Source organism: Elgaria multicarinata, chromosome 22 (genome assembly GCF_023053635.1).
Source record: "Elgaria multicarinata webbii isolate HBS135686 ecotype San Diego chromosome 22, rElgMul1.1.pri, whole genome shotgun sequence".
NCBI lineage: Eukaryota > Metazoa > Chordata > Lepidosauria > Squamata > Anguidae > Elgaria > Elgaria multicarinata.
Genome location: NC_086192.1, coordinates 4,935,329 through 4,956,772, shown reverse-complemented (window position 1 = coordinate 4,956,772; position 21,444 = coordinate 4,935,329). Strand labels below are relative to the sequence as shown.

The window sequence follows — 21,444 nt, the reverse complement described above, 5'->3', positions numbered from 1 at the left end:
TTTCGCTGTATGTAGAAATAAATACTAATAATACTAATAAACGGGGAGCTCGTGGCGGGGGGGGGGAGGGGCGAGGAGCCACAGGCGGGCGAGCCTAGCGGGCGGCAGCCTGAGGTAAATCGGCCGCGGTGCATGCCGGGAGTTGAGTCCGGGCCGCCGCGGTCGTGGTCGTGGTGGCCTCCTCCTCCTCCTCCTCCGCCTCAGCCGCAGTGCACGCCGGGAGGCGGCTCGCTTTAGCCTCCCCCAAGATGGTCTCCGGGCTCCTGCTCCCTCCCCTCCCCGCACATGCGCAGTGCTTGAAGCGGGCCGAGCCTGCTCCCTCCTTCGCCTTGCTCGCTCCTGCTCCCTTCCTCCTCCTCCTCTTCCTCCTCCTTCCTTCCTGGCGGCCGGGGCGCCACTGACAAGACCGGGGCGGAAAAGGAGGTCGCCGCCGAGAGAAGAAGGAGCACCGACGACGAAGCAGCAGCAGCAGCAGCAGCAGCACCCCCGCCGCCGCCGCCGCTTGCTCCACCCCTCCACCATCTTCTTTCTCCACACAAGCCGGCAAAGGGGAGGGGGCCCGAGACCCCTCCTCTGGCGTGGCGAAGCTCCTGTGTTTTGTTTTACCTCACGAAGGAGAAACAAACGAACCGCCACACCGACCCCCCCCCCCCCCTCACACACACACAGGCGCCGGTGGATGGGAGCGGCCTCGGAGGCTCGGGTAAGGCCGGCTTCTCGGTCCTGAGGGCAGCGGTGGGGGTAGGACGCGTGTGGGGCGGGGTGGGTGGGTGGGTGGGTGCTGCTTACTGCGGTTCCCCACATAGGTCGTGGGCGGTGGTGGTGGTGAGAGAGGCGAAGGTAGGCCGCAGCGGCCGGCGCCTCCCTCCTCCCCCCCCCCGCTTCTTTCCAGCTCGCTCTCAAAATGGCCGCCGCGCCCGTTGATGGAGAGAGAGAGAGAGAGAGAAGGAGGGAGGGAGGAGAGGAAAGAGAAAGGAGGGGAGGAGGGGAAGGTGCCTCTCTTCCTTCTCCCCGCCGCATCATTATCACGGCTGGGGGGCGTCGGGGGCGGCGTCCCCACCACCACCTCCCTCTCTCTCTCTCTCTCTCTTTCCCCATCTCTCTCTCCACACACGCATCCGCGCATTCTTTTCCTCCTCCCACTCCCCTGTTCTTGTCTGGCCTCCTCTGCTCTAGTGGCTCCTTTCCTCCCTTTCCTTACTCCCCTTGGCAAGGGAAGTGGTGCTGGGCATGGGGGGCTTTGAGGGTGGTGGCTCTCCCTCCCATCTCCCTTTTCCTTCAGTGCCTCCTCTCCCCCGCCCATCTGCTTTCCCTTCTTCAGCCTCTTCTCCCATTCAGAGACACCCTCCATCTCTTCCACTCACCCACCCCGTGTACATCGCTCCTTCCTCATCCAGCCTCTTCTCCCCTCCCTTCACTCCCCCCCCCACAGACACCCCTATACATCTTCCCTCCTGCCACTCACACACACACGTTCACTCTTCCCCCAGCCTCTTGCCCCGTTTGTCCTCCACATTCTCTTCCCTCTGACACAGCAGCCCCCTTTCTCCCCCCATTCACAGTCCCTGCACGTCTTTCCTTCACCCACCCCTACACACAGCTGCCCCCACATATTTCACATCCTTACAGCTTTTCTTCCCTCTCGTATCCACCCCAACTGGATTATATCTACTTCCTTTTATCCTTTGAATCTTACCATAATGTATGGATATGACCCCCCCCTTATATTTCCCCCCTTCTGAAAGATTACTCTCTAATGGGATAAAGATTATTTTCTTTCTTTCATCCTACCTCCCCATCCCTTTTAATGGGGGAGGGGCTAAGTAAGTAATGGGGGTAAAGCTGCCCCTTGTTTCTCACCTTCCACACCCCTTCCTCGCCTTCTAATGGTATGTAAAAGGCTCTCTTTCTTCCTACCACTCTTCCCTTTTTTAATGTGTGTTTCTATGTAGAAACTATGCAGTCTAATTGGAGGTATAGCTGCCCCTTGTCTCTCCATGTTGCCTGCAGATCTAGGATATAAATGGCTTCTCACCTCAGGTGACATGCTTTCTTTTCCTACATCCTCTTCTAGTGGTGAACATGATATACCCCACATTAAAGGCTATACATGATTTTCCATTGGAGGGAGGGGAGATGGTCTTGCACCTCTGTTTTAATGTTCCACCTACTCTCTTAGACCCACACCCCAATTTTTCACTCCAGTCCAGATGGATGTGATGCATTTCCTCATTTTTTTAGTCCCTGAATTATACCATAGCATCTCCACCTTATAACCCTGCCTCATTGCATTTCTCCCATCTTCTCCATACATGCCTTTTCATCTCCTTTCTCTTCCTGGTTTACTAGATGAGTGAATGGTCATCTTTCACCCTCCTTCTGTATTCCCCATCCTCAGTCCGTCTTTTTGAGTCTAATTTATCAGTACCCTTTGCCTCCCCACCCCACAACCTCTCTCTGCATCTCTGCTCATGGCTCCTTGCATCTGCTTTGTCACTCTGAAACCTCATCATGCTACCTTGCTTAAGGCACGTTGCTCTCCAGATCAGCTCTTGCTCCCATCCCGTCCGTCCGTTAAAGCCCACTGTTTGAGCTCCTAGCATCTAGAATCCTGTTTTCTGCAGTAATATACAGCAAGTACATCTCTTGCTCCCCAGCATATACCACCATCACAGCTGAGAGCCCTACTCCCAGCTTGCTCAAGCTAATGTGTCTATATTCTTTCCTTACGAGATTGTTATTCTTGAACCTAGTCTCTCTGCTTGCTTGTGTTGCTCTAACTTTCTGTAAACCCCACATAGCCAGACCCACACTTCTCAAAACTGTGTCCCTTGTCACACAGCTTGATTTCCTTGCATCTTCCACTCAGTGCTCTAGCACCGTAGTTTGCCAGGCCATAATTTGATCTCGCCTGCCTACTTCCCACCTCCACATAGCCTGTTAATTTTTTTAGCCCAATGTTTCTGTAAGCTTTGTCTCCCAGCCCATAGACTTGGTCCTCTGTAATGCTCGGCTCCTTGTCTCTCAGCATCTCTCCTCTGTTTTATTATTGTCTCCCTTACTTGACCATCTGCATTCCCTGGTGTGGTTCTCTCCTGGTGACTTAGCAAGAAATAAGGGTGGAGGAAGTTGTAGTAATGGTGACCCTAATAAAGTCCTGGAGATAAAGATGGAGTGGTCAGGTTGAAAGAGGATGTAGTGCTGAACCTATCCCCACCCCCCACTCCTCTTGTCTTTATTCTTGCTGTCCACAAAGGCAGGAGAAGAATAATTGTTTTGCAATGTGGCCTACCAGTTTGGGTAAAACAAATGAATAAAAAAGCAGTGTGTTAGGGTGTTGGGTCGCTAAAACAAGGGACCTGTAGACCTCAAAAAAAAAAAATGCCTGGCAGCTCTAATCTGGTCTCCTGTTAAGAGGCCTTTTCCCACCCATCTCCCTGCAGTGACTGAGTAAGAGAAAAATCCTTGATAGGAGGTGGCTCAGACCTTCAAAATGAGCTGCAGCAAAAATGGGAGGAGGATGTGGTGGGAAATGAAGGGTAGGGTAATCAGATTCTACACATGTGGGTGTAGTACCTAGTTGCTGGTAGCTTAGTGATGGAATTGCCTTTTTTTAAAAAAAAATGTAAGCATTTTGGGTGAATGGTGAGAAGGTAAAATGCTGGTAAGGAATCATTTCCTATTATGGTGCTTGTTCAGAATGCAGCTTTTATTTTAACCGTTAAGTTTTGTGGAGTCTTATTGTGTTGTTGACCTCTATGAAAAAGTTGGGGTGGCTCACTTAGTACTTTTATGGGCTATTTGGGGAGTACTGGTGGGGGAAGTCAGCCTTTGTAATGTCCCACCCCCCTTTGCCTTAGTAGTATTGGTTAAAAAAATGTCTTGATAATGCTGCAGTAGGGCTTGGTTGTTGCAGGTCAAATAATTTCGCAATGGATTTCCTAGCCAGTGAGTGTTTGATTAGTGAAAGCTACTAATATGACTTCAGCATTCTTACCCCCCTACTGAGTAGTACCCCCTCCCTATATTTAGGAACATTAACCTGTTTGCATATTCATTTTCAACCCTGAAACCTTTAACATCTTGCTTCTGTGCAAATGTCATTTATGCACAGCACTAGTGTGTGCGTGCAGTGGGGGTGGAGTGACCTGTGTTCTCAGATTTATAATTCATTAAATGATTGTGCACCATTAAACTGTCAAGGGAAGGGGAGAGGTTTATAAAATAAAAAACGTCCAGCTATATTGAAAAGGGTCCTAAATATCCCTGAAATAAATTGAGATGCTGAACAAAGAAAGCAGTTTTAACAAAAGCTTTTGCCATAGATACGTAGTTTTGTCAGAGATGTTTTTTGTGTGTTCTGTTCGGTGGGATCATGTTTATGGAGGGTGAGTACAGCCATTGAGCAGAGGAGAAACTGGGTGGAGTAAGGCAGAAGCTGTGAAACGGCTAGATTACCCTTTTCATACCACCCCCTCCCTTCTGCGTTGTGTTTTTGCCAGGGTGGAGGGAATAGTAATTGCAGTAACAATGAAGGCTGTTCTGTAGGGAGGAGTCTAGTGATGCAGAAATCAAGCGAATGTAGTATTCTTGTATTTATTTATTTCCCCCTCCCTCCCCTGCAGGGTGGATCTTGATTTGTCTATCAGTAAAGTGACCAGTCACGGTTAGAAAGTGACACATTTTTTTGTCTGATTATTTCTCTCAAAGACTGACAGATTTTCACTTGTTGACCTTATTTTGTGTAAATTACTGTAAGTTAAAGATCTAGATAGGACTATTTGAGAGATTTATACACATAGTACATTTCAAATATCCATATTATGGATTGTTGCCTTCATTTGTTCATACAGCTTGTAGACAGTAGGAGCGGCAGAGTTACCCATCAAATTCACCGTGGTTATTCAGTTGAGATGATACATTTTAAGTGGTTTGCTAATTATTCTCTTTCACACATTTTAAAAGAGCACAGTAAAAATGCAGGACAAAGGATATGGAAAATACTTCGATGAAATGGTAAACATGATGTTTCCTCCTTCCTTACAGTTATCTAATGAAAGATGGCAGTGTTCTCATTGAAATTCAATCTTTGTCATGGCAAATCCAATTCTTAACAAGGGTGAAAATACATAGATTGTATCAGACAAAGCACAATAATTTGATTCTTATCAATGTAGGGTGTGGATTAAACTGCTCAGTATGTAATTTGTAGAATTTCTGTGGCAGAATGCCTTCTGATCTGATCGATGCCTCTTGCATTTCTTCAGACAACGGAGTGCTTAAGTTTGCTATATTGCCCATCCTACAGTAGCACTCCAGAACACTAAATTAGCCAAACACATTGACCTTGGAGATTTGGGTTGACCCTGAATGCTCATGCTTAACAGAGCAGGACAATGTATACATGAAAGAAATAGGAATTAATTCGGAGAAAAGTTTCTATCTCCATACCTGGTATCAGTTATTTATATATTGTTCCTGTCCTCCACCTGGCATTCTTTAGATGATACTCAGTCATGTGTTCTGTCTTCCATATACATCAGCACATGCCTTAATTGTTAAATTTCCCTTCCTCCCCGCCCACTTCTCCAAGGTGCATTGACAATTGTTTTTGTAGTTTTCTGACATGGTTCTGTGGTTTTACTTTTGATTATGCTGACTTTCCTCTGGTCTTAAGTGGTACATATTTTAATATGTTGTGAAGCTCATAGCAGGGTTTTTAATATACTCACTCTTGGGTTAGAATGTCATACATTTTCTCATTACGATAACCCAGGAATCAAAAGGGTCTAGGACTCAATGTAGAGGTGCTTTATTTTGTGAGTAGGTTAAAGTTGCACCTGATTTCCATTACGAAGTGCTGTTCGACGTCTGATACCCTGATTTCTATTTCAGAATAGTTCTGTAAGATCTCACATAGATGCCACATAATGCAGATGGAACTAAGTCTGTTCCAACTAGAAAGCACCATTGAACACAGTGAGACTTAACTGAGATTGTAAGAACTTTGAACTCTTCTTAGAGTGAGTTATGGTTTATTAGAGAATAGGAATTGGGCTCAAGTTGATTATGATTCACTACCTCTTGCACCGTTTTCTTAAGTTTACATTTTTGATCCCTGTTCACTTCCGTCTCCTTTTGGGACAGTCACTGGCTGAGTTCAGATGACATATTAGGCAACGGAGGGGGTAATTACGCACTCACCGTGCATTATTCTCTTGTACTTCTCACACAACATGTTGCCCTTCCCCCTGTCACATGGCTGAAAGTCCCCACGCCCTTCTGGGCTGCCAGTGCTCCAACCTCCCTCTGTCTTCCTGGCTGCATCCCATCAGCCATTGCGAGTTCGGCCGACTGTATAGGAGCAGCCTGGGTGTTTTCGGCCGCTCCTGCCAGAGAACTCTATGGCCAGTGGAATAGTGCACTTGACGGAGGGTGAGAGCCTCCGCACAACATCTTAATCAATTGATGATTTGATAAGCAACGGAGTGGCCAGTTGTTTTTCTCCATTGATTAAAATGGTGAAATAACATATAGTATATTAAAAACCCTGCAATGAGCTTTACAACATATTAAAATATGTACCACTTAAGACCAGAGAAAAGTCAGCATAACCAACAGTATTACGCTGTCAGTTGTGTGTGCATTGTGTCCCCCCCACAACACAATAATCAACTTGACCTACAGTTGCCTCCTTCCTCCCCCCTTTGATTATCGTGTCGTCCGAACCCAGCCACTGTCTTGCCTAGCTCAATTTCTATGCCATGTATTTGGCATGATATGACAAAAATGCCATTCGATATGGATACCAACGGTTTGGCATAACTTTGTAAAGTACCTAGAGTGCTGCTGTTATGGGGTGGTATCTAAATGTAATAAATAATAATAACTTTTATATGAAATACTTTCTTATATATAGGCTTGTAAAAACTGCTCTTTTTCTCTGTGGTTAACTTGTAAAGATTTTTATCTATAGCTTTGATGCTCGATTGTACTTGCGGTACAATTCATGGTGTAGAAATTTTTTGATTTTTTAAAAACAAACATTTGATATATTTTAATGCAGGAGCTTTTGAAATGGAAGGTTACATGAAACTATTGACCCTGCCAGTTGTATGTTTCCAGAGGAAACATTTTCTGTATGTATGAGTCCATGAAATTCAAATTATGTCCCAGGGAAAGTTGAATTCCATGATAATTTCTCTTTACTGTGTTATTTTGTAATGATTTACTGTTCTGCATAATTTATTTTCATTTCATTAGGAGGGGCATAACATTAGGTAGGGCATTAAAGCCCCACCTCCACCATTGGAACTTTTGTTCAGCAAACTTGCCTAAGACTTCAGCAGGCATTTATCTGCTTTGAGTCCCAGTACTGGGAAAAAGGCAGGATATAAATAAATGTAATAATAATGGTGTACAACTCAGAACACTGACAACTGACATTATGAATCTTCTACTTGCCTTAGTTCTAGTTCTGTTGTAAGGAGCTTTATTTAAAAAGCTTTGGTCCTCTGCAGAGATTTAGATCACAAGTACAGAGATTTAGATCGCAAGTATCACTATTTGAAAATATAATTGTTCCTTTGGCTAAACTGTTGGCTCAATTAGAGTGTTGGACTTTGAATGGCAAGTCCCAGGTTCAGATCATTGTTCAGCCATGAAATTTTATGAGATTGACCTTAGGCTAAAGGGAATGACTGGTCCAATGTATTGTACAGGGTGGCTGGGAGGGTAGAATGGTGGATGGAACATCATTTATGCCTCTGAACTCCTTGGGAGGAGGGCAGGATAATTTTTAAAAATATAATTAAACCCCCTGCCCTACGAATGCTGAAATGCAGACATGTTGGCAATGTCAAGGCTAAGTTCATGGATAGGAGTAAAGTATATTAAGATCCAAGTGAGTCCTAATGAGAAGTAGAAGATGACATTAAGAAGGCCGAATAAAATACATGCCCTGTCCTGTAACCTCGTAGGCCACTAATAGTTGGAATCCCACTTCTGTCAACTGTAAAACAAGCCAGAGGAAGTTTAGTTACTCTATAGCACTTCATTTGAAGACTAATTGGTCCTTCAATAAATTGGCATAGAACAGTGGGGTTTAAATGGACTAACATTGGATGAGTTAGTCCATTAAGTTCTAGTTTTGGAAGTAAATAAGTGCAATAATCCAGGCTGGGCAAGCATTAGTGGCTAATGTACAGTATTTTATAATGAAGGTTGATGAGACATTGTTTGACTCACGTTGCACCTAACCTAGTCAAAACTCTGCTTAATGTAAGAGGAGAATTAAAGTATTGTTGGAAGTTTAACTGGTGGTACTGTTAAGGTTGCTCACTGACAATATACTGCCCTTAAAAACAAATGTACAATTAGGAATCTAATGTAAGTTACACGGTAAATTCTGTGTTGCTAGAATAGTAATTTTATATTGTATTAGCTTGCATCGGAGCAATTAAATAACTGATTTTAAATCAAGTTTCCCATTTCAAATTAAAATTTTAAATAAATGTTTCTTGAGCAAGCATGCCTATAAACCACCTGCTCTATCAATTGAAACATATTGGTTGGTACTAAATTAACCATTATAGGATTGCAATCCAAAACTTTTGGCTGTGCTGCTCTTTTTGCACTCCAACGATTAGATCTAGGATCTGCCTTTCTGGAGAGGAAGGGCTCTGTGCCTGGAAGGTTCCCCTCCCCGCACAGCTCATCCCATTCAGAATCATCCTGTATTCCCATATTAAGACTACAATCCTGTACTCACTGACCTGGGACCAAACCCCAGTGAACTCAGTGGAACTTACTTCAGATACAGTGAGACAAAAAGATGCAGAACCTGATTTTAAGAATAAAAGTGCAACTAATACAGTATTTAGTTGCACATTAACATGGCTTAGATTTGCAGCATTTTTCAGGAAATATATGAAAAAGTTTAAACAGGAAAATTGACTTAAATCTGTGAGTTAATACCAATGTGTTTTCCCTTGCCAATTTAAATAAACAAGGAAGGCCATATTTCAGTGTGATAGTGTACATGCTTTGCCTGCAGAAGGTCTCAGGTTCAATCCCTGACATCTCCAGGTAGGTCTAGGAAAGAATCCTTTCTGAAACCCTGGTGAACAGCTACCAGTTAGTGTCTACAGTATTAGGCTAGATGGACCAATGCTCTGCTTTCTATGTTCCATCCTGGTCATAAATGCTCATAATTTGAGAATAAGACACATTACATAACTCATAGAGCATAAAATAGGCATACAAGCTCATTCATATGGTTCCACGGACAATTCTGATGAGATACTACATTCCAGGAGATGCCATCAAGTATCTGTGATGACTTGGTAGTCATCTATTAGATTTAGGAAACCCATTGTAGTTAAACAAATTATTATGTTACGTCTGATTTCTCTCTCCCCCCCGTTCTTTTTACATAGAAAAGCAATATTTAACTCACTAATAGGACATGACTCAGTTTTAAGAGTCTACATTGATAATATCTTAACATGTTTCTATTAAATTCATATTTTCTTTTAAATGAGGTTATTTTTAGTATAACTTAAATAAAAAATAAAAACAAATTTAAATTAGATTTTAGCTGATTTTTATCCTTCCCATTAAGAACATTTCCTGCAGTTATTCTACAAACCATTTAATCGGTCTTCCTGGTGAGCAGCTTCCCAAATAAATAAGTTTGTCACCTTAACACAGTATATTTCCAGCCATAATATTCTACATTGATTGCAGTCAACGTTAGAAGTTCATATGCTATTCAACACTTATATCCATATAGTGGTGTTTTTTGCGGGGGCACAATTAAGATTATGGTATTAAGTATGTCAGCATATTTGATAAGCAAAAGACTTAATCTCGAGAATTGGATGCTGTAAGTGGTGTGTTTTTCTTTTAAATGGTGCTATGAAAACATGTTATTTTGTCAATTTTAAAACTTGGTGCATCCTCAATTTAACTAACCAAGACTTATTTGAGCTTAATATACCTGGTAAATTTTTGGATAGATTTTTGGGAACAAAAAACGTTCTCTGTGAGGGAGCCTCTTACTGGTGCTCCAAGCTTCTTTGAAGCCATTGTTTCTGGGATGTCAAATTCCTTTTCTGTCCTCGTTTGTCGCTTCTTAGAGATGTTGACCCTATTGTCTTAAATAAAGCTGAATTTCTCTTCTGCTAAATCAACCATTCTCTGCTGTCCATAATTCTCACTTCCTAAGTGTTTCTTTAAAGTGCCTGGACTGATTGTTTGTTGGCAGAGACTGGAAACAGCAATCAGCTCTTAGCAAAGGCTGAAAAGGCGCTTGAAGGTGTGTCTATATTGTATACTTAAAACAGATTCACTCTCAGAGTGCAATGAGTGATGTGGGGTGGACATTTTCCCCAGTGCTTTATTTTTCCGTGGAAATTTTTCCATTTCATAAGTTTAAGTTCATCAGTAAAAATGAATGTTTGCCAGTTGCTAATACAATACAGATTATTATCCCTAGAAAGTATGTAAAAACACACACACACACATCGTTGAAGTACATTTGAAATAGAGCTAATAAATAGTGGCAGCAAAACTGAAAGTGCCCCAAAATCCATAGCGGGAGAGAATTGAACTCTGTTGAAATAGATGAGTGGTTGTCAGCATATCATGCACAGTTCTTTGGGTTGCTAAAATTAATTAGTGTGTCAACAGTTTTCAAGACCATTGTTTTTCCCCCCTTGAATGTAAACAATATAGGGAAAATACAGGCTGTTACAAAAATTTAAAGACAAGAATTCCAATAAAAATTCTACAAAATATAAAAGTTTAATTATGTTAAGTATCTTTTTTAAATCCCCCCCCCCCAAGTATTTCAGGCCAAATACTTGTGTTGTATTGGGACAAAAAATTAATATGGGTTACTATTTAAAAGGTTTGCTTACTAAAAAAAATAAGTAAAACAAATACACTAAATTAGACCTTTCTAGAGTAGGGGTGGGTAGGTTGTGCTTTCTCAGATGTTTTGCCCTATGCTTCCCATAGCCATCGTAGACAATGGGGAAGGATTATTTGAGTTGTAGGCAAACATACCTGCTCTAGGGTGACAGCATATTTTCCAGTGTAAATGGGACATTTTCCTATGCATTTTTTGGGGGGGAATTTTATCGTTCAAAATTTTCCTGAAACCCCACATCACTGGGTGCAGTTGGCTACATTGTTGGGCTTGGATGTGAGAAACATGGGCTTGATTCCCTGTTCAGCTCACTGATAGCCTTTTGGGCAAGTAAATCAGCATTGGATGAAGCTTTACCATTTTCCAATAAGATACATGAGTGAACAAAGCATAGATTATGATCAGCCAGGAAACCAGAGTGAAAAAAATCATGTGATTTGAAGTGGTGGGTTACAAGGGATTTTTAGTGGAGTGAGCTTATGAAGAGTTGAAAAACAAAACTTAACAAACAGCTCTAAAACGTGGCATGGCCCATTTGGATATCTGGGTAGCGTAAGTCATTGTTTAATGCAGAGATGTGAAAAGGGGTGGGCGGGGAGAATAAGGAAAAAACAGGCTCTTTTCTGTTTTCCCCGAAGGCCTCTTTTTGGGAAAAGTGGAAACATTTTGAATTATTATTTTCTTTTAGAATGATGAATAAATGTTTTTAAAAGCTGTTCGTATATTGCTACCCTGCCTTTACTGGTCTAAAAATGGTATCCAAAAACTGTGAAATAGGAATACTTGTATATTATTGGATCATTCTAATTCCTGTAGACATTCAATTAGTAAGATTATGCTTATTGCCTGGGTAAACTATACTTTAAAATTTAATATACCAAACATAATTTAGCAATAAGCAGAGTTATACAGAATACATTTTGTCTTCCTGAAGTAACAAAATGACTTTGGGTTGGTAAAGAATGCTAAAACAATAAGTATAGTTTCTAATCCTGGCACCACAACATTTTCATTTTTTCTAGAATTTTTTTATAGACATCTCTTATTTTGGCGTGATGTTTGAATTTAGCCGTAATCTATCAGCTTTAACTACCTGATAGAGCAGCTAAAAAGCCACTCTGAGCTCCTTGGAGAAAGGGCAGTATTTAGATGCAAACAATCCATCTTTAATAAAGAGAAGTTCTTGACTAATGCGGACACATATTTTATTCAGAATATCACAATACCTGAATCAAGAGGTGTTCGTCAATTGTCTTAGAAGTGCATCAACAGTACTTTCTCAGGAGACAGTTCTGATGAAAACACCCCATTTTTAAATCGGTGATTAACGCCATCAAAATTTATTTCCTGGGTTTTTTTATAATTGACTATGGTGTCTGTCCTTTCTCCTTCACGCATGTGCATGACCTAGAGGCATTCAAGAGGGAGCTGGACAACCATCTGTCAGGGATGCTTTAGGGTAGATTCCTGCATTGAGCAGGGGGTTGGACTCGATGGCCTTGGAGGCTCCTTACAACTCTGCTGTTCTATGATTCTATGACCTCCTGGAAACAGTTTCATAGTCATCACCAGATAATAAAAAGTATTGATTGCTTGGCGCTAGAATGTAAATCTTTTTTTCTTTTGCTCCAATGCTTCTTCCAGCGTTGGACACACAGTAGTTGAATTGCAACTGGACAGAGGCGAGTATGTACACACAGTATCAGGCTTTGTGGGATCATCCTCTAAAGCAGAGCTTTCCAAACTTTTCATGTTGGTGACACACTTTTTAGACATGCATCATTTTGCGACACAGTAATTCAGTTTTACTAGCAAACCGGAGGTTAAACTGACCCCTTATAAGAGATACGGACACATACATAAATTGTAATAATGAAATGTATGGGGACACAACATATCTCATGAAAACCTTTCATTTATATTTTTAAAAATATATGATTTGCAAGATAATAACATACATTTCCAAGACTTTTCACATTGAACTAATTTTGTCGAGCTGCGATTGAGCAGTGGTTGAGACCGTGTTCTATCAAAAAACTGGACCCATGGAATTTCTCGAATGCGTCACTTCAGGTGCAGCCGCGTCACCGGAAGTGATGCGGAATCAGCTGTTTCGACCCGATTATACATACTGCGCATGCGCAGTACCTGTATGATCCCTCGACCGTGGTGTGCATACACGGATAGGACGGAAGGGGAATATACTAGTGCACCATACTAATCGGCACCTTTGCTGTGTAAAAATGCATGCAAGTTGGTATTGCTTATTTCACATAGACTCAGAGGTTTCTCACACTGCAGCTGACACACTAACGTGTCGCGACACACAGTTTGAAAAGCTCTGCTCTAAAGAGACCAAAAGGCTATCCAGCTAGCCCAAAGGCTTATCCTCCTCCAGAGCAGGACATTCCGTCAACCATTGGCCTTCTCTCATCCCACCCAATCAGCTCATGTAATCATATACCATGGAGAGCTATAAGTACAGAAATTGCTAGCAGGCTTAACTACTGGGTGTTTATCATCTCTCCTCTGAAACGAGAGAAAGCTCTAACACGTGAACCTTAGTGCATGCAGGAGGAGTGCCTGCTGCACTTTGTAACATGTTGTGATATGGACGAGGTGGACTAATTATATAAAAGTGCATATCTGGAGGATCTTGCCTCAGTCTATTAATCCAGTTCTGAAATTGTACTAATTATTTCATTGGATTTTATAATTTGTTGTTCTTGGTTGCTGTAACCAAGGGAAATCAAAGAGATGACCACTGAATTCCATGCCAGATGCTTGGTTGGTTGTTAGAGACACAAGGGAAGCCTTTCCATATACATAGGCAGCATTGGGAAGGCTGGGGAGCTTTTTCTTGCTGATGTTGAAAACAAATCTTCCTTGAATCTGTTCCATTTACTGAAAAGTGCATTCTAAATTATGAGGTAAGCCTAGGTGTAAGTCTTAGTCATCAATTAAAACATTGGTCTCAAGGATTCCTTTTCTGTAGTTTCTTGCTGGAGAAGAGGAACAGTATCTCATCTTTCCACCGCTAGTATGGATTTTTTCTCACCAAATGCCCTAGTTGCTCTTGGTTATGAAAAAGCTAAAATGACAATTCAACATATTTGGGATATGGAATTGCAAAATCATTTGAGTTTGGCTTCAAGGTATCCTGAATATAGAGATAATGGGATGATATTTGCTTATGCAAAATATCTGGGGGACTTGAATATTCCTAAATTCAGGAAAGCTTTCACTCTGGCCAAGTTTAACGTTCTGCCTTCAGCCCTTTTGGATGGAAGGTTTGGAAATATACTCTACCAAGAACGGGTATGTCCCTGTGAGATGGGTAAAGTGGAAACAGTAGGCCACGTTCTGCTGTATTGTTCCTTTTCCCAAGATTTGCGCCAAACATTTATAACCTCTGTCTTGCAGCGAACTCCCAGTAGATCAGATGAATATTACATAAACCATCTTCTATTGGATCAGAATCCACAGGTTACTCTAAAAGTGGCCAGTTTCTGTGCAGCTGCCATAAGCCAACGGAAATTGATGTTGAAGAATTTTATTGCACCTTAGACTTTGGCTAAGACTGCTGTGTTTTTTGTATGTATTTTATTTTATGTACCTTGTTGGGTTTTTGTAATATTATTGATGATGTTTTCTGCTGTGCTGGTGTATGACCGAAATAAACAAACAGTAAACAGTAAGGATTTTTCAAATATAGTTTGAGACATATGAAGGTAAGCATACTTTAAGTGGTAATGAATAAAGAGGATTTTTTTTTAAAAAAAGTTGATGCTTCATGCTTTTGGTCAAAATAGTTCTCTATTGAAAGAATAGAGAATACTTGAAAGAATTGCACACACTATGATTTCTTAAAACCTAAAAAGAAGCCAGCAAGACAACCTAGCTAGGTATGGAAACAAACCTTGTGGGTCATTGAGTTAAGTGGTTACTGCACTTGCACTGTTGTTTTACTGCTCTAGGTAACGCTACTGTTAGGATTTATCCTTTGGTGTTAAATTGGGTTTAGTTACTGCAGTAAGATCCAGGCGTGATTCCAAGCATCTTACGGGAACCATTGGTAAAGGGACTATGTGGGATTGAACTACCTGATGTTCTCAGGGGTGTGGGTGTGGGGGAAAGGTGGATAATACTTGGCATTTCCTATTGTTCTTACAATGTTATATGGAATAGCAGTAATATTTATTACTAATGCAAAGAAGTAATTGATGGGAGGATGGGACTAGTAAATAGCAGAACTGTGTGTCTGAATGTTCTAGGAAATAGTGCAAAATCAATTGTCTGTAAATGAATTTAAGACTTCTGATCTTCACTTTTAAAAATTGTATTACAATCTTCTAGTGACCCTTAATTTTTCTTGTAGTTATCTGCATGGCACACATGCAGATTACAGTGAGGAATTTTAAATAGTTTCCTTTTAATCTAATGGGCATCAAACCTGCCTTGGTAATAGCTTGCCCTGAAATTCTTAAGGCATGTATTAAACTCTCAAATGATTATTTCTCTAGAAATTGTGCTCATTCAATCCTGTCTAACACATCCATGTTCACAGAAAGAGGGTGGAAGGGGGGGGAGAGAGGAGGGGACCTTCAGCTGTGTGTCTTGGTCCTGCAGCTAAACACAGCTGGCTTTCTTTCTCAAAATCCTTAGGATCAGCAGGTCAGAATGTGATCTGCATAACAGATTAAACAACCAACACCCTAGAATAGGTTTCCATATACTCTACTGAATTTTAAATGATATGACACGTTCTTTAAGCACAGTATATAATTATATTTTTAAAATGTAGATGTAAACCCAGGAGCTGTTAACTACCTCAAGATTACAGTGCAATCCTGAGCATGTTTACACGGATGTAACTCACTATGTTTACTGTTCCAAATAACTGTGTTTTGTGATTGCCGCCTTAAAAATGTAGAGTGATTGTGCCTTCACTGGGATACATGCAAGTGTGGGTAGAGAACTATGATGTATTTCTGATTTGTCGAAATGGAATATTCCGGTATTGCCAAGGGAAAATGGCACTAAAGTTAGGATTCTTCTTTTCTGTACTTTTTTAGTTTATTAAAGTTGGTTGTCTCACTTAACTAAATGCACATTGTTTAAGAACATAGCAAGAGCTCAGCTGAGTCCATCTAGTCCATCCTCTTTTCCCCCACAGTGGCCAGTTATATCATTTGGAAAAATAAGCAATACTTATTTTTTTAGTGCTCTTTACAGATCTAAAGTCACGTTGTTGCTTTAAGACAGCCTTCCCCAACCTGGTGCCCTCCAGATGTTTTGGATTACATCTCTAGTCTTTCTATAAGAGCATTCTTATTATATAGTTTTTAGAAATCATTTTTGGGGGGAGGATAAAACCTGAGTAACAATATATAAATACTTTGTTTTAAATTCTAAAAGAAATATGTCATAATCCAAAACTGTTCCAATTTTTCAGTTAAAAAACCCTTGTCCTTGGGGGTGGGGAACGTTTCCTTCCCCAAATGTTTCTGGATTTTTTTGTGTGCCTTCACATCTCTAATTGCCACTGATTAAAAGCAGTTCTTGCAGTTCTTTAATATCTATTTTTAATCATCTGGGGGGTTGGCCTATTGTCTTGACCTTTCATATTTACTGCATCATGGTTTGGGGTCAATATCACTTTGATGCTATTGTTTAAAATACCCTCCATCCCCCATTGCATTGTGATGGCTTCCAAAGACATGTGAAATGAAGCTTGTGAACATGACCTTTAACTCGTGTGGCATGAATACTAATAAGGGGGAAAGCAAATACCTGTTTTTTTTTTAAATCCAGATACATAGTCTCTTGCAAGATATCAAGACTTTGTGGTGCCTAGTAGGATCTAAAGTAGCACTTGCAGTAATCTATGTGAAATCATATCCTATTGTCATTTTGGACATTGAAGCCTTAATGGGGATCATAATGGAAACCCAAGAGAAAATAGTACATGCAAGGGCTTAAAAGTAAACTTCCGTTAACATTTTTAGACCAAATTCTTCTTCTTATATTTATTTGTATCCCCACTTTTGCCCAATGCTGGGCCTCTTGCGGTGTGAGATCCCCAAAACACTTTAATGATTTACTGACAGATGCCATCCATATTTGAAATATATTTACCGTGGCTGTTTTTTGTTATGTGGATTCATCATTGAAAAACAAACTGGGCTATTTTTAAATCCTGGGTTGTTGGGAATAGGCAGGCATGCTCTTGCATAATACGTAAAATACCATGAATGTATATACCAGCAATTGCTCCAGCTGCAAATGGGAACCACTAAACAACCCAGGGCTGCTGCACCCCTGGTTTGTTTAGTGTGGCATGGGGCTCATCTACACCAAGCATGATATTCCACTATGAAAGTGGTATATAAAAGTCAGGACCCACAGCTGGACAACCAGGGATGCTTTAGGGTGGATTCCTGCATTGAGCAGGGGGTTGGACTCGATGGCCTTGTAGGCCCCTTCCAGCTCTGCTATTCTATGATTCTATTGCTTTATAGTGGTACTGAAATGCACTGACAAGTGTTGGGGCCCATGACACTTCTACACCAGGCAGGGTATAACACTATGAAAGTGGTATAAAACCGGTATATGTTATTTGTCAGTGGTACCCAACAGTTGTCAGTGCACTTCAATACCACTATAATGCAGTAGTGTGACACCTCCCTTTTATATACTGCTTTCATACTGCTTTCATACACCTGCTTGGTGTAGATGAGCCCATGGTTTAACTCTGGGTTCCAACTCTGGTTTGTCTCTTCCCCCATAAATCAGAATTCCTGGTTTGCCTGGTTTGTTTAGCAATTCCTGCCTTTAGTAGAAGAGATCTGGCAGCATGCATGGTACCCTATGGTTTAAAGAAACCCTGTTCCATTTAACCCAAGACAGAGTGCATATATTAAAAAAAAAAGAGCAATAATTATTCTGCTTCACTTCGAGAAACTTTTAAATAGGAATTATCCTGTAAACCAGCCTTCCCTAACTTGGTACCCTCCCCATCATCCTGTGATAGCATGACCATGCTTGGGATTATGGGAGTGTAGTCCAACCTATCTGGAGGGCGCAAAGTTGGGGAAAGCTGCAACTTTTCCAGAGTAATTTGCTTTTTGAAAATTCGTTCCCATTGTGAGATAGAAGAAACATATGTGGTTCTACTTTGCATAGTCAAGTGGCAGCATGGCCCCTTTATTAGCAGTGAAGATTAAAAGTAAACAGATTAAAGTGAAGGTAACAGGCACTCTGATTTTATGCATATTTACTTTCAGTAGGTGTCCTTGTTATGTATAATTGTGGACAGCATTGCAGCCCTAGAATAGGGCTGCACACATAAATTGTATTTATATTGCCTTTCAATACTACTTACCTTCTGTGGAAATTAAGGTGGCATACAGTAGGTTCATAGACAGTTTCCGATTTCATTACTGATTAGACCCAAGACTTTGGTTTTAGTGAGATCATTGCATTGTGGGCCTTCAGGCCATGCTTAACTTTTAAACTAAACAATTATATTTATTATAATAGTGTTCCTGCAAGATGCTGCAAACTAAGGTTATATACCTCTTTGCAGCTAATAAATAATACAGAAAATACTCTGAATATACACACCAGCAACAGTATAGTAAACACAGGCTGTATTTAGGCATTCAGTTGTTACATAAACCCAATGTTGCAGAAATAGAAGAAATCTTTTTTTAAAAAGTGATCAGAAAATGAACATCCCTCTTAATGAGGACTAATAGCAAGTCTAGGTATTGAGCCAATTTTTATAATATTAGAATTTCTAATTATGGACCATCATTATACATAATAAGTATTGCAGAAACTGTAGACAAAACTAACCATCTCTTCAACCACTTTAATGTTGAGAATGCTAACATTACTTTTTAAAAAAATTGCTACCAGGTCCAAAAGGTAACAGCTTCTGAATATAAAGATGATGGCCTTTCGGAAAGCTGAAAACTTGGAACAAATTGAAACAAGCTTTTCAGCTTTTCCCCAGGCAGTTTCTTTAATATGATGTAGGAATCTGAAGAAGGTGAGAAACAAGAAGAGGCTATGTTGCGCAAAGTCTTTGCTGCCATGTTGTAAGATCTGAACAGACTCCCAAACTGCACTCCTGAATCAAATACCTGGAGGAGGTATATAGTCTGAAAGTACTTTTTCAGCACAAAGTTGAATTACTTCCGCAAAGTTCCAGTTTACCTATATTGGGTCTCAGTATTGGGGCAGGGGGGAACCAGTACTTTCCCCCTGCAATTTTCAGTTTGTATCCAGTCTTTTCATCTGTACATATAGATCTGAATCTTTAAATTTTCAAGCAACTTCTTTGAATGTGATCCCATGACTTTGACTGAGCTGGTTATATATTGTTATCGTGTGTGTGTTTTTAAAAAAAGCTCTATAAACTTGTTATAGCTTAAGCTGAGGGAAGGATTGCATATGAATGTCGAGTTAGTTTTCTTCCTGTATGGTCACAAGTGCCATGTCTATTTTTAGTAATGTACTTTTGCATACCGTGCTAGTGAAAAATGGCCACTGTGGTTGCTTTTTGCTGGCATTACTGAAAATAGATACAGTATTTTGCCCTTTTCACTCTTTGCATGCCACAATCAGAAAGAAAGATAAATATGTACATGTTAAGTTGCTTTTCAGTTTTGGTAGAAGAACTTTAGAGTTTGAGAAGAAAGCATAGAGAGGAAGGACGGAAGAGCAAGCCTGGTCAAAACCACTTCGCCTTCTTGGTACTTTTGTACATGGTCAGTTTTTATTTACAGCCGACTGAGTGGTATGGATTTAATGGCCTTGTTTCCATGTCACAATTCCTGCATTGTTTAACCCAGGAATTGGGTTAAACAATGCAGCAGTGAGTGTGCTTGCTGCCTCCTGCATGCTCATCGCTTCCACTTTCAATCCAGAACCTAGGAACACTCCCATTCTGGCTTGTTACTGTGATGTCCAAATCTGGAACTCCAGGTTGTTTAGGGATTAAGCCCAAAGTTAACAGAACAATTCACATGTTTTGTTGTTAGGTTAAAACTTTTTATTGTTTAACATGATTGATTGATTGCTCCTGCTCAGCCTTGACTGTTGCTGTAAACCCAGCAACAACCTAGGAATTGTTGTGTGTGAACCGGGTCAATGACAAGATGTTGCCTTGGAGCAAAAAGTCCAACCAACTGCTGCATTATTACTTGATGTGGTCTTCTGAGCAGTTTCCATTTTATTTCTTGAGACTTCTTAATTTGTTTGGATAGCTGTAGAGGATTGCTAATGCCATGGGTACAATTGTTTTTGTGTGTTTTCATCTGGGCGATTGTGTATTGGACAATCTACTTGTAAAATGCCTTTGATTTCTTTGGGCTGGGCTCCAGTGAGACTGCAAGTTTATCTCCAGAAAACTGTACGACTGGGTCCAGACAACACAATAGTCAACGGTAGACTAAATAGTCAACGGTAGACTAAATAGTCCACCATTGACTATTGTGTTGTCTGTGGGGCAGAAAACACCTCATGGTTGGTTATTTTTTTAAAAAATATCCAATTCCAATAATCAGTGCTATTTGATTATCTGCATAGCTGTTGATCATTGTGTCATCTGTCGGGCTCCATGGATTATTTCCCCTGCCTACAGAGTTGTGAGGCAATGCTCTGGGCTGGGGAAATAATCCTGTATTGAGCACCTGAGGGGGGGGGGGAAGCAGTTGGACTCGATGGCCTTATAGTCTCCTTCCAACTCTACTATTCTGTGATTCTGTCTGGGAGCTTGGGGAGCCACCGATTATGCCATCCTTTGGTGTCAGCGTCAGCTCTCTGGCTGTGGCCTAGAATGACTTAATCTTAAATCCTGGGTATGCAGATTATAGCCTTAATATTTAGAACCATGTATTTGAGATTTTGTTGTCAATGAATGTGTATATGTATATAAACTGCGTACAGAAATGCATGACCCCTAAACCGTATATACTGCAGACGAGTGTTCACAGAGTAAATGAAATGAGATTCTCCTACTCAGCAGTTGTGCTTAGCCATGTGATCAGCAGTTACAAGGAGTGCCAGTCATCTGGTTGCCCATTATTTTTTTTTAAAAAAACCACACACTACAGTATGGCAAAGGGATTAAAAGGATTTTAGCTTGTACAGGCCTAGATGCTGCGGGAAGGCTGACTGGTTCCAGTTCCCCAAAACTTAATCATAACCTTAAGTGTTGCTGGATTGATTCTTACTGTGAATAGCATTATTAAAGAGTTTACCTTTGCATACAGACCAAATTAATATTTCTAGTGAATAGCAAGGCATGCTGGGAAAAGATCAGTAGGTCTTACACAAAAATTGCTAAATAAAGTTTAGGGGCAGTGTCTTACTGCAAAGTAGTCTTCTTTGAAAGGATCACCATGTAATCTTGTGTCTGAACTTGCTTCCAAAACAAATACTTAAGGTTTACATTTATCCAAAGGAAATAATTCTAAGGAAGTTAATTCTCCTTGGTACAT

At 40.8% G+C, this 21,444-nt stretch overlaps 1 protein-coding gene across 1 annotated transcript in view; it reads left to right on the top strand.

The window, feature by feature from the left end:
- The first annotated feature begins 264 nt into the window (after positions 1 to 264).
- Positions 265 to 21,444, top strand: part of PAFAH1B1 (platelet activating factor acetylhydrolase 1b regulatory subunit 1) — a 64,964-nt gene continuing 43,784 nt past the window's right edge. Inside the window, exon 1 of the mRNA XM_063146843.1 lies at positions 265 to 703. The gene's annotated coding sequence lies outside the window, so the exon portion shown is untranslated. The remainder of the gene's footprint in view (positions 704 to 21,444) is intronic.